Here is a 13,819-nt window from a genome sequence, read left to right on the forward strand (position 1 = left end):
GAGTGGTCGGGGGTGGGAGGGATGGGGTGGCTGGGTGATAGACATTGGGGAGGGTATGTGCTACGGTGAGCGCTGTGAATTGTGCAAGACTGTTGAATCACAGATCTGTACTTCTGAAACAAATAACGCAACATATTTTAAGGAAAAAGAAAAAGAAGAAGATAGCAGGAGAGGAATAATGAAGGGGAGCAAGTCAGAGGGGGAGACGAACCAGGAGAGATGATGGACTCTGAAAAACAAACTGAGGGTTCTAGAGGGGAGGAGAGTAGGGGGATGGGTTCGTCTGGTGATGGGTATTAAGGAGGGCACGTTCTGCGTGGAGCACTGGGTGTTATGAACAAACAATGAATCATGGAACACTACACCAAAACAAATGATGTAATATATGGTGATTAACATAACAATAAAAAAATTTAAAAAAATATCTTGGTCTAAACTATTAGTAGTAGTATCAACAAAGAATGTTTTTATATTATCTCTAATTTCAAAATTGCTCTCTGATCAACTTTTTCTTGAAAGCAAACATACCTCAGGGTAGAAAAGCATAATCTTATATTCATTTTCTCAATTTATGTCATCATTTGTGCTCCTTTTGTTTTTTAATTCGAATCAAAGTCAGAAGTGTTAACCACCAAATTTTCTTGACAAATAAAACATCTTATGGATTGGCATTAAGGTGCAAATCCTTTTCTTTGCAAAGCAAAAGTCATTCTTGCTACATATGGGTTGTTGGACTCCAACAGGATTGAGCCCAGTGCACGTTTTCTAGTCTGCCTCATAGATCACAGAAAAGAATTGTAAACCAAAAGACACATCTCTTCTCTTATAGCCTGGATAAACAGAATAAGACTTGTCAAACATTTCTCTTTCATTTTTGTACTGCACTTATTCCAAGAGCAACTAATTCATACTCCCTCCATCAGTAACGTCACCCAAGTCTAAATGAAATATCTACCAGCAGATGCACAAGAGTGTAATTGCTCTTCCGCAATGTATGCCATTGATATTTTGCAACATCCATCAGTGTTCTTTGATAAAGGAATTTTACCAATAGCTCATTTTGCTTTCCCTGTGATCGTGCTATTTGTCATTAACATGGCAGCTGCTTTTATTAGCTTCTTGGCACTAGTGTGACTTGTACCTGTGTTTTGGCAAGATGAATGCAACCTTGAAAGATGCTTCTGTAGTTCTAGTCTGTTTTCCACTACTGACAACAAAAGTCATCAATTTTGCATTGAAAAGCATTATTTTGAGCTTGTTCAGAAAAACAGAGAGATCACTCTTTTTTTTTTTTTTTTAAAGGTAGTGTGAACAGTTCTATGGCTTTATTCCAATACTGGATAAAGTTCTAATGAAGGTTTATATAGCTTGCAGTCCAACTACATGCAATCTTTAAGATACTCGTGGAATACCCCTTCATGTTATAGATGGGCACTAGAGTCCCAGTCACTATTTATATTTGTGATCCTTTCTGAGTTGTATTATTTATGTTCCAATTCAATAAACACTTTTGTGCACCAATCATTTTTGTGACTTGAACATTTTTGTTGTATAGGAATATAATATACTCAATAAAAATACAAATGCAAATTTAACGGTTAACTACATGTTAGTTAAGATGAACTGACCATCACTCTTGGTTGAACATACAAAACCCTATTGGGAATTCTGTGGCAAACACAATAAGGCTTTTATGTGTTTGTGAAAAAGTGTGTTTATTGGCCTCCCCCAAATCCCTGAACCATCTGCAGCAGTTGTTACAGTGACCACAAAGGCAGAGATCAGGAGGACTGGAGAACCCCATTTTTAAAAGATTTTATTTATTTATTTGAGAGAGAGTAAGAGAGAGAGAGAGCATGTGCACTAGTGGGGAAGGAGGGAGGGAGGGAGGCGCAGACTCCACACTGAGCAGGGAGTCATACGTGGGGCTCCATCCCAGGACCCTGGGATCATGACCTGAGCCAAAGGCAGATGCTTAACCGACTGAGCCACCCAGGAGCCCCTGGAGAACCCCATTTTCAGAAACATTATTGCACTGCAGTGATTGGTTCATTCTGTAGACCTATTTTTACTATAAGAGGCTTGCCATCTTTGAGAGAAGATACCACCAAAACATAAGCAAAAGGACCTAAATCATACTGCAAGGTGATTATAGGCTCTCTTCTTTTGCTCTCCCTGATTCCCATCTTTTCATCTTAACCTGTGTTTCACCATTCTGATGGTAAGTTCTCTCAAGCACCATTTACTGCCTGTTTACTAGATGCCTGGTTCTGAATTTATATATAAATAGAGACTTTTCAGAGTGACTCCATACGTCTGTATTAAGCCTACTTTAGAGATAAGGAAACTGCAACAGAAAAGTTTATTAACTTGTCCCCTAATCAATTCCAAATAAATGACAGAGTTGGGCCCAAATCCAGGCCTTTGGGGCTCTAAAGCCTGTGTCATTCATTTGCATGCTCATCTCCTTGTTAAAATGCACATAAAACTTCATTTTACTTTCTTGCTCTAAAATCTTCAATGACTACCATTGGCTACAGAAATAGTACAACCCCCTTAGTGTAGCATTCAGATCCATGGACAATCTGGCCTTCTAGCCCTGTCTCCTACACAGGCTGACCCTATTCCCCCAGAGCATCATGTTCTTCCCACTCTCATGCTTACATTTAGAATCTTCCCTCTCACCGCCCAGACCTGCATACCTCTGCCCCAGCTCACGCAGCATTCTATGATCCGACCCCCGCCCCAGGTAATCACTTAACCTTCCACAGGAAGCACTGGGAAGGCATGACGATGACACCTGAAAAGATTGTCATTATGTGGTCAAACCACTGACAAAAGAAGCATCTGGAAGTGTTTTTAAAAATGCAGATTTTTAAGGTTTCTTTCCAGATGTACTGCTGGGGTGGGGTAGTAGGTCTGAGTTTTTGACAGGTTTGCTATATCAGTCTTTTGTATCTTAAAATTTGAGAACCTTCTTCTACACGTAGGTATACAAGGGATGCTTGTGTGAACATCAACACATGGCTTCATGAAATTTCGAGGATCACGTAAGACCGGATGTTCAATTATCCCAGCAAGTCCCTCATGTCTAACAGTTGGGACTGTTGTGCGCTAAGGCAGTGAGGACAGTGGGGAAAGGTGAGGCCCTACCTGCTTCAAAATACCAAGTCTCTTTCTTCTGTGATCTACCTGCCTTCTTTCCTGGATCTACTAACATGCTTTTGAGAGCATTTCTTATTTTCTCATTACAAATTGGTATACGTTTGCAAAGAAACAAATGTAGCAAAGTTTATATTAAAACTGAAAAATAGTTAATGTTAATATTTTACACTATTTCCAATTTTTTCCCTATGCATGTATATTTTTAAAAGGAAAAAAGGTTGGAATCAGATAATAGCTACACAGGGAATTTGTGTTCTATGTTTTATTCTCTTAACATTATAAACATTAACATCTCTTGTATCTTTAATTATTCTTTGAAGTCAAGATTTTTAAGAGCATCCCAAAAGCCCATCCTCTGATTGTTTTGCTTACCAGCATGTATGTAGTGCTGGGTATATCTTAGGCACTTGATAAAAGTGTTCTAAATAAAGGAATTACTATGTAACAATTCAATTGTTCATGGAAATTTAGACTGTATCCATTCTCTTTATCTGTTATAAATAACACTGCAGTTTGTATGTCTGATGATTTCCTTCAGTTGAATTCCTAAAAATAGCATTTGTTGCATTATATGGCATACATTTTTTTAAGTTCTGATATATATATTATATACATATATAATATATATATATACACATCTAATTTTTGTTGAAGTTTTGTTGAGAAATAATTGAAATATGTCACTGTACAAGTTTAAGGTGTACAGCATGATGGTTTGATTTACATATACTGTGACATGGAAATGGATTTAGCTATCATCCATTTTATACAAATACAATAAAAAGAAAAAAGGAAAAAAAGTCTCCTTGTGACGAGAACTCTCAGGACTAACTCTCTTAACAACTTTTCTATATACTATGCAACAGTGTTAGCTACAGTCATCATGCTGTATAGGATATCCAAGCAGTTATTTGTCTTGAAACTGGAAGTTTGTGCCTTTTGAGCACCTCCCCCCAATTTCCCTTCCCCCCGCCTCTGGTAACCCCAAGTCTGATCTCTTCTTCTATGAGATTGTTTTGCTTTTTAGAGTTTATGTATAAGTGAGATCATATAGTATTTCTCTAACTTATTTTACTTAGCATAATGCCTTCAAGGTACATCCATGCTGCCACAAATGGTTGAATTTCATCATTTTTATGCCTGAATAATATTTTATTGTGTGTATATGTGTGTGCATGTTTGTATATATAAAAATATACATGCATACACACAATGCATGCAAAACAATCTCTTCAATAAATGGTATTGGTACAGCATGATGTACCTTGTGAGATATGTATACCTTCTTTACCCATTTGTTCACTGATGGACACTCAGGTTGTTTTCATGTCTCAGAAATGATGCTGTTATGACATGGGGTTGCAGATATCTTTTTCAATGTTCTCATTTCTTTTGGATATATTCCCATTAGCTGAATTGCTGGATCATAGAATGGTTCTATTTTTAATTTCTTGAGGATCTTTCATACTGGTTTCCTAATTTCATACTTTTTCCCGTAGTGGCTGCACAAATTTATAATCCCACCAACAGCGCATAAGTGTTCCCTTTTCCATCCACACCAGGATTTGTTATCTCTTACTTTTTGACGATATCCATTCTAATAAGTATGAGATAATATCTCACTGTGGTTTTAATATACATTTCTGTAATGACTAGCAACGTTGAGCATCTTTTTTTTTTTTTTTCCATACACCTGTCACCCTCTTATACATCTTCTTTGGAGAAATATCAATTCAGGTCCTTTGCCCATTTTTAAATTGGGTTATTTTGCTATTGAGTTGTATGAGTTCTTCATATATTTTAGATATTAACCCCTTAACAGATATATGGTTTACAAATATTTTTCCCATTCCATGTTGTCTTTTCACTTTGTTGATCGTCTCTTATTAAGCTCTTATTGTATGCCAGGCACTATTCAAGTTATCATGTTGATAGTTTTCTTTTTAGTACTTCCATCAACTCTATAAGTTACGTATGTTATTCTTACATTTCACATGGAGAGAGGGTAAGAATATTAGTTCATATCAGTAAGACACAAAGTTGAGATTTGAACTAGGGTGTGTTTAACACCATAGTTTATACTAAAACAGAAGGGAAGGGGAGGGGAGGGGAGGGGAGGGGAGGGGAGGGGAGGAGAGAAAAGAAAAAAGAAAAGAAGGAAGGAAAGGAGGGAGGAAGGGAGAGAGGGAGAGAAAAAGAGAGAGATAGGGAGAGTGAGAGAGTGAAAGAGAGGGAAAAATTACTTGGAAGAGAAAGAGTGTAGACATTCGTTGGGTAACAGTATCAGTGGGCTGGCTGAGGAAATATTTCCCATATCAGTGGCTTTCAAAGCTTAATGTGTAGAATCATTTGGGTAGTTTGTTTGTTTGTTTGTTTAGAGAGAGGAGGGGCAGAGGGAGAGGGAAGGAAACTTAAAGCAGGCTCCACACCCAGCATGGAACTCCAACTCACAACCCCGAGATCATGACCTGAGCCGAAATCAAGAAATGGACGTTTAAGTGACTGAGCCATCCAGGTGCCCCCAGGTAGTTTATTTAAAATGCAGATACTTAAAATATACCTAGGAAAGAGTTTTAAGCAGGAAATGATCTGATCTGATACACTTTTTTTTTGGTAAAGATCACTCTGGATGCGGGGAGCTCAGTTAGATGACTGTAGTCAGGAAATCCGTGCCACTGGTTTGGATTAGGGGGTGGCAGACCAATGGCAACAATTGGGAAGATTCAGTAGTTTTTCTGATAAAACTAAAAGGGACATGGGGAAAAGGCAGGTTGAGGGAGAGGATGAGTCAAGTTTTAAGTGCCTATTAAATCATCATATAAATGGATCCACTGGGAAGTTTAAAAGAAAAGCTTGGAACATTGGCTAAAGATGTAGGCTAGAAATGCTTCTCAGAAAACCAAGTACATTTTGGGAGAAAGCATTAATCTATTAATGTGAATGAGACTTTTCAAAGCAAATTATAATGAAAGAAGAAAAATCTTTAGAAGCAGATAATGGTGAAAGGTTATGTTATATTGTTATCGTACTTGTAACTAATTTATGACACACTTAATATGTTCAGAACACAATGCCAAGCATTTTTTGATATTAGAAAATACTGTGAACATCCGGAAACTACCTACAGAAAATATCACTAATCCAATGTGGATTTAACAGATATTTGCATGCCATGCTCGTTTTCAGATTTTAAGGAATAAAATTGAGGCTAAGCATTTTATCTGTACTGTCTCATATCCTCCAGACTACTTGATATAGTAGGTTCATGTACTATCTCCTGTCTTCAGTTTGTCCCTCCAGAGGCATTCTCCATACTACTCTGTATTGGAAAAGACCTACCTCTATGGACCACACTAAGGGTTCTCTGGTCTTCTGGCTTCTGGCTGAGTTCCGCCAAGGGGAAGCACCAGTTGGAGAATGGAGGGAGGGAAGAAACTAGGTCAGAGTCTGGTTCTCCACCAGGGAGTCATCTTAGGTTCATTGTGTCTATGCATGGCCAGAAGGCCACAGCTTCTCCCAAAAATAGCTTGAGCTCTCTCTCTTTGCAGATTCCAGTCACCTCTCCCTATCGCCTCTCCCTATCTTGTCCCTTGGGATCTAGAGGTGGAAACAGTTCTTGTGCTACTTAGTCCAAGTTCATGTTTCCACTATACCCTACCCACACCTTTGTAATTAGCCTTTGGGCACATAATCTTCTTCAAATTAACCTAATTTGGGAACGCCACTGTTTCCTGTTGGAACTCTAATGCAATCCCATTTTACAGATGAGGAAACTGAGGCTTGCAGAGGAGGAAGTCACAAGATCCAGACTCAATCCCAATCCATCAGACTCCAGAATATGAGCTCTTACCCACTTCACAGCATTGTCTGTCTCCCTGTGTTAGGGGAAGAAGATACAATCAGGATGCAGAGAGAGCCAGGCCAGCCATCACAGACAGCAACTTTCCAGTTTGTGAGCAAGCCAAGGTGTACTCAATCCCAAGTCTTGTTTTTACTCTTCAGTTCGCACGTCATTCTCTTCTGAACTCTTTCTCATCACTTGCTTCTGAACATAATAGATTTCCAGAGCACCTTCTTTACCTACTGTTAACCAGCCATTCTATCACATTGCCCTGCTTTATTTTCCTTATAAAACTTATAATGTCTGGATTTAGCCTCTTCCTCTATCGTTTCCATGTTTATTGGTGTCTTTCCTACCTCTCACCTTCTAGAAGAGACGAAGTCTAAGTGGCCAGGGACCCCAGAGTTGGTCTTTATAGTTACAATGCCATTAACTAGGACATTGCTGATACACAAGTGTGCAATAGTAATCAATGGATGCACAGATGAGCAAAAGCAGAGTGAACAAATGAGTGCAATGATATAATTTTAAGGTAAACTTGGATAACAGCTAAGGAATAAGTGGCAACCAGCTGTGAAAGAGAGCAAATACAGATTTTTCTTTCTGGAGGTCTGACTTTGAAGGGAGAAGTTTGGCACAACAGAATGGATTCCTCATACCCCAGCTGAATATATGGTTTAAAGAAAAAACAAAAATCCATGCTTCTGAAATTCTATTAAAGAACCATTTCACTATGATTATATGCTATTTTAACACTTAAAATTACTGAACCAAAATAAATGGCTTACAATAAGAATCAAGGGAAATCAGATTTTATTTGTATTGGTTTCCAAATCATATTGGTATATCTCCCACTTGGGAAGGTATTTCCTCTCTTTTTGCTCAGTGTGAAATGGCAGCATGTTGCATTTCCTGTTGCTACAGCAAGAGAACACAGGGGCCAAATTAAATGGTTTATTTTGCAAGGAGTGTCCTTGTAAATCTTTGTCCTTTGAAATTCAAAGGTCAATGATACTTTCTATATGCAAATGTAGTGGTTAAATGCAATGCACATTTCCAGTCCTGGCAGATGAGGAAAACTACAAATTTATCACAGTGATGGCTTCAGGAACATGGTAGATCATTATGCACACAGTATGACAACTAATGACAGTCTTTTTAATCCTCTCAGTGGCCTCTTCCACCACACACAAAACCAAAATTCACTTTGCCATGCGTCAAAACCAAATTCAATATCTCTTTAGACACTGTAATGGATTGCAATCCTTTATTCTATGGAAGATTAAACTGAACTTCTGCCCTTTAATAAAAACTTTAATAAAGACTCTCCTGGCAAATTTCATGTGGTCAAATCTTATTTTTAGTTTTGATTTGGATGCTTTATATTGAAGCTATACAATTTGAAATGACAGGAACCACTGTTATTGTAATATCTTGAGTTTGATATGATTCTTTTCTTTAAGGAACTTAAAATGCTTTTGCACACAGTCTTTTATTTTTCAAAAATGTGAATGAAATAGGGAGATGGTGGTTTCCATATTATATTCTGTCATGCTCAAAAAATGTTCAAGCTGATCATACAGAAATATTAATTTGTCAAAAAAGGGGAGAGGAGAGAAAGAGAGACACAGTGGTGGTGACATCAGGGACTACTGAAGTTTGGGCATAAAAGCTACATAACCCATTATTCCTGGTTGCATAGCAGAAAGGATGGGGAAAACGGTTTTAAGCCACTGAGATTTGGGGGTTCTCTGTTACTATAGTAAAGCTTCATCTATCCTGACCATGCAAAATGAATGTAGTTACCCATATATAAATTTTTTTTTTAAGATTTTATTAATTAGTCAGAGAGAGAGAGCACGTGCGCACAAGCAGGGGGGAGCTGCGGGCAGAGAGAGAAGCAGACTTCCCGCCGAGCAAGGAGACCGAAGTGGGACTAGATCCCAGGACCCTGGGATCATGACCTGAGCTGAAGGCAGATGCTTAACAACTGAGCCACCCAGGCTCCCCCTAAAAATTATTTCTAACTTTCACAGATGACGTAAGAAACATTTAATAAAAATTCTAGGCCCTGATTCTATTTTTAACACTTACCGCTGATGTAGCTAAAGTATAGAACTATTCTCTCCACTTCCATTTCTATATAATGAATCCAATAATGCATATCTCACATAGTTATAAGAATTAACAGAAAATGTTGCCCAGTGCCTGACATCTATAAAGAATGTATTAAATGGGGGGTGGGGAGCAAGACGGCGGAGGAGTAGGAGACCTAAATTTCATCTGGTCCCAGGAATTCAGCTGGATAGGGATCAAACCATTCTGAACACCTACGAACTCAACAGGAGATCAAAGAAAAGAATAGTGGCAACTGTCTGAACAGAAAAGCGACCACTTTCTGGAAGGTAGGACGTGCGGAGAAGTGAATCCAAGGTGATAATCGGGAGGATAGACTGTAGGGGAGGGGGCCTCCTTCGGCCTCTTCTGGCAAGTGACAGAGCCGCAAAGCACAAAATCGGAACTTTTAGAAGTCGGCCCCGCTGCAGTACGTCACTCCAGTGGCTAAGCGGGGGTGGAAACCTCGTGGGACAGTGGGGTCTCAGGACCCTGGGGGTCACAACAAGACCGGGGGTGGCTGAGTGTGGCAGAGCGCCCAGGTATTGGAGCAGGGAAGCCGGCTGCAGAGACGGAACCGAGGCACGGGGTCTCAGCTCAGGGTTGCCATAGACCGTGATCCATGGCACAGTCGGGCCACTGCTCCTCCAGCAGGGACCCAACAAGTGGCAGATCCGGGGAGACTCCCCTTCCTCCCCGGGGAGGAGTGGTGCGGGAACGTACCGCAGGGATCTGCTGGGTTTGGAGACTCCACACGGGGTCAGGTGCCAGAGATAGAAACGCTCGGTCACAGGCAGGGTGAGCACAGAATGCGGCTGGAGACCGGGGAGATGGAAGTGATTGACTGCTTTTCTCTGGGGGCGCACTGAGGAGTGGGGCCCCAAGTTCTTGGCTGCTCCGGGGCAGAGATTGGGAGGCTGCCATTTTCACTCTCATCCTCCAAAGCTGTACTGAAAGCTTGCAGGGAACAAAGCTCCCGAGAGCAAACCCGAACAGCTTGCTTAGCCCTGAGAGACAAGGGCAGGGCAATTCCGCCTCCGGCAAAGACATTTGGGAACCACGGCAACAGGCCCCTCCCCTAGAAGATCAGCACGAATAGCCAGCAAGCCAAGACCAAGTTTACCAATCAAGGAGAATGGGAGAACTCCATCGCTAGGGGAATACTGCCCATAGAATTCATGGCTTTTTTACCATGATTCATTAGTTTTCCAAAGTTATTTTTTTAACTGTTTTTTTTTTTTAATTTTTCTTTTTCCCCTTTTCAACCAACATCTTATCAATCCCTTTTTTAAAAAAAATTTTTTTATTTTCCATTTTTAGAGTCATATTCTATCCCTTCATAGTAGTTACCCTTATTTGTGGCATATATATATAAGTTGTTCTCTCTTTAAAATTTTGAGATACAGTTTCTTCTAACAGATCAAAATATACCCTAAATCACTAGTGTATGGCTTTGTTCTAGTCTCCTGCCTGATCACATTCTCTCCCTTTTTTTTTCTTTTTCTTTTTTTAAATCTTCTTTCTTTTTTCAAACAACTTATCAATTCCTTTTATAAAATCTTTTAAAATATTCATCTTTACAGTCATCTTCCATCTCTTCATTGTAGCAACCCTTATTGTGTACATATATGTCTTTCTTTCTTTAAAATTTTAGGAGGCACTTTCTTCTAACAGACCAAAATACACCCAAAATCTAGTGTGTGGCACTGATCTATGCACTAGCCTGATCATATTTGATCATATTATGTTTTGTTTTGTTCTGATTTTGTTTGTTTTTATCTTTATCTTTTTCTTTTTTTTTTTTGTCTTTCTTTTATCTTTCTTTCCCTTTCTTTTCCCCTGGTTTCAGGTCTTTTCTGATTTGTATAGAGTATATTTGCTGGGGACGTTGTTACCCTGTTAGCATTTTGTTCTCTCATTCATCTATTCTCCTCTGGACAAAATGACAAGACGAAAAAAATCACCTCAGCAAAAAGAACAAGAGGTAGTACCGTCAGCCAGGGACCTGCTCAATACGGACATTAGTACGATGTCAGACCTAGAGTTCAGAATCATGATTTTAAAGATACTAGCTGGGCTTGAAAAAAGCATGGAAGTGATTAGAGAAACCCTTCCTGGAGAAACAAAAGAACTAAAATCTAACCAAATCGAAATCAAAAAGGCTATTAATGAGGTGTAATCAAAAATGGGGGCACTAACTGCTAGGATAAATGAGGCAGTAGAGAGAATTAGTGATATAGAAGACCAAATGATGGAAAATAAAGAAGCTGAGAAAAAGAGAGAGAAACAACTACTGGATCACGAGAGCAGAATTCGAGAGATAAGCGATACCATAAGACGAAACAACATTAGAATAATTGGGATCCCAGAAGAAGAAAGAGAGAGAGGGGCAGAAGGTATATTGGAGCAAATTATTGCAGAGAACTTCCCTAATATGGGGAAGGAAACAGGCATCAAAATCCAGGAGGCACAGAGAACCCCTCTCAAAATCAATAAAAATAGGTCAACACTCCGACATCTAATAGTAAAACTTACGAGTCTCGGAGACAAAGAGAAAATCCTGAAAGCAGCTCGGGAGAAGAGATATGTAACCTAAAATGGTGGAAACATTAGACTGGCAACAGACCTATCCACAGAGACCTGGCAGGCCAGAAAGGAATGTCATGATATCTTCAGAGCACTAAACGAGATAAATATGCAGCCAAGAATACTATATCCAGCTAGGCTGTCATTGAAAATAGGAGAGATAAAAAGCTTCCAGGACAAACAAAAACTAAAGGAATTTGCAAACATGAAACCAGCCCTCCAAGAAATATTGAAAGAGGTCCTCTAAGCAAAGAGAGAGCCTAAAAGCAGCATAGAGCAGAAAGGAACACAGACAACAGACAGTAACAGTCACCTTACAGGCAATACAATGGCACTAAATTCATATCTTTCAATAGTTACCCTGAATGTAAATGGGCTAAATGCCCCAATCAAAAGACACAGGCTATCAGATTGGATTAAAAAACAAGACCCATTGATATGCTGTCTGCAAGAGACTCATTTTAGACCCAAAGACACCCCCACATTGAAAGTGAGGGAGTGGAAAACCATTTACCATGCTAATGGACACCAAAAGAAAGCTGGGGTGGCAATCCTTATATCAGACAAATTAGATTTTAAAGCAAAGACTGTAATAAGAGATGAGGAGGGACACTATATCCTACTTAAAGGGTCTAACCAACAAGAAGATTTAACAATTGTAAATATCTATGCCCCGAACATGGGAGCAGCCAATTATATAAGGCAATTAATAACAAAAGCAAAAACACACTGACAACAATAGAATAATACTGGGGAATTTTAACACCCCTCTGACTGAAATGGACAGATCTACTAAGCAAAAGATCAACAAGGACATAAACTTTAAATGAAACACTGGACCAAATGGACTTCACAGACATATTCAGAACATTCCATCTCAAAGCAAAGGAATACACATTCTTCTCTAGTGCCCATGGAACATTCTCCAGAATTGATCACATCCTAGGTCACAAATCAGGTTTCAACCAGTACCAAAAGATTGGGATTATTCCCTGCATATTCTCAGACCACAATGCTTTGACACTAGAATTCAGTCACAAGAGGAAAGTCGGAAAGAACTCAAATACATGGAGGCTAAAGAGCATCCTACTAAAGAATGAATGGGTCAACCAGGAAATTAAAGAAGAATTAAAAAAAAATCATGGAAACCAATGAAAAGGAAAACACAACTGTTCAAAATCTTTGGGATACGGCAAAGGCAGTCCTGAGAGGAAAGTATATAGCAATACAAGCCTTTCTGAAGAAACAAGAAAGGTCTCAAATACACAACCTAACCCTACACCTAAAGGAGCTAGAGAAAAAACAGCAAATAAAGCCTAAACCCAACAGGAGAAGAGAAATAATAAAGATCAGAGCAGAAATCAATGAAATAGAAACCAAAAGAACAGTAGAACAGATCAACGAAACTAGGAGCTGGTTCTTTGAAAGAATTAACAAGATTGATAAACGCTTGGCCAGACTTATCAAAAAGAAAAGAGAAATGACCCAAATCGACAAAATCATGAATGAAAGAGGAGAGATCACAACAAACACCAAAGAAATACAAACAATTATAAGAACATATTATGAACAACTGTATGCCGGCAAATTAGATAACCTGGAAGAAATGGATGTATTCCTAGATGTATCAACTACCAAAATTGAACCAGGAAGAAATAGAAAACCTGACCAGACCTATAACCACTAAGGAAATTGAAGCAGTCATCAAAAATCTCCCAAGAAACAAAAGCCCAGGGCCAGATGGCTTCCCAGCGGAATTCTACCAAACATTTCAAGAAGAATTAATACCTATTCTCCTGAAACTGTTCCAAAAAATCGAAATGGAAGGAAAACTTCCAAACTTTTATGATTTTATAATTTTATGAGCCCACCATTACCGTGATCACAAAACCAGACAAAGACCCCATCAAAAAGGAAAATTACAGACCAATATCCTTGATGAACATGGATGCAAAAATTCTCACCAAAATACTAGCCGATAGGATCCAACGGTACATTAAAAGGATTATTCACCATGACCAAGTGGGATTTATCCCTGGGCCGCAAGGTTGGTTCTACATCTGCAAATCAATCAACGTGATACAATACATTAAAAAAACAAAAAACAAGAAT

The sequence above is a fragment of the Callorhinus ursinus genome, unplaced genomic scaffold, assembly GCF_003265705.2.
Source record: "Callorhinus ursinus isolate GAN/ISIS: 27379988/994484 unplaced genomic scaffold, GSC_fseal_2.0 scaffold15, whole genome shotgun sequence".
In the NCBI taxonomy this organism is placed as follows: Eukaryota; Metazoa; Chordata; class Mammalia; order Carnivora; family Otariidae; genus Callorhinus; species Callorhinus ursinus.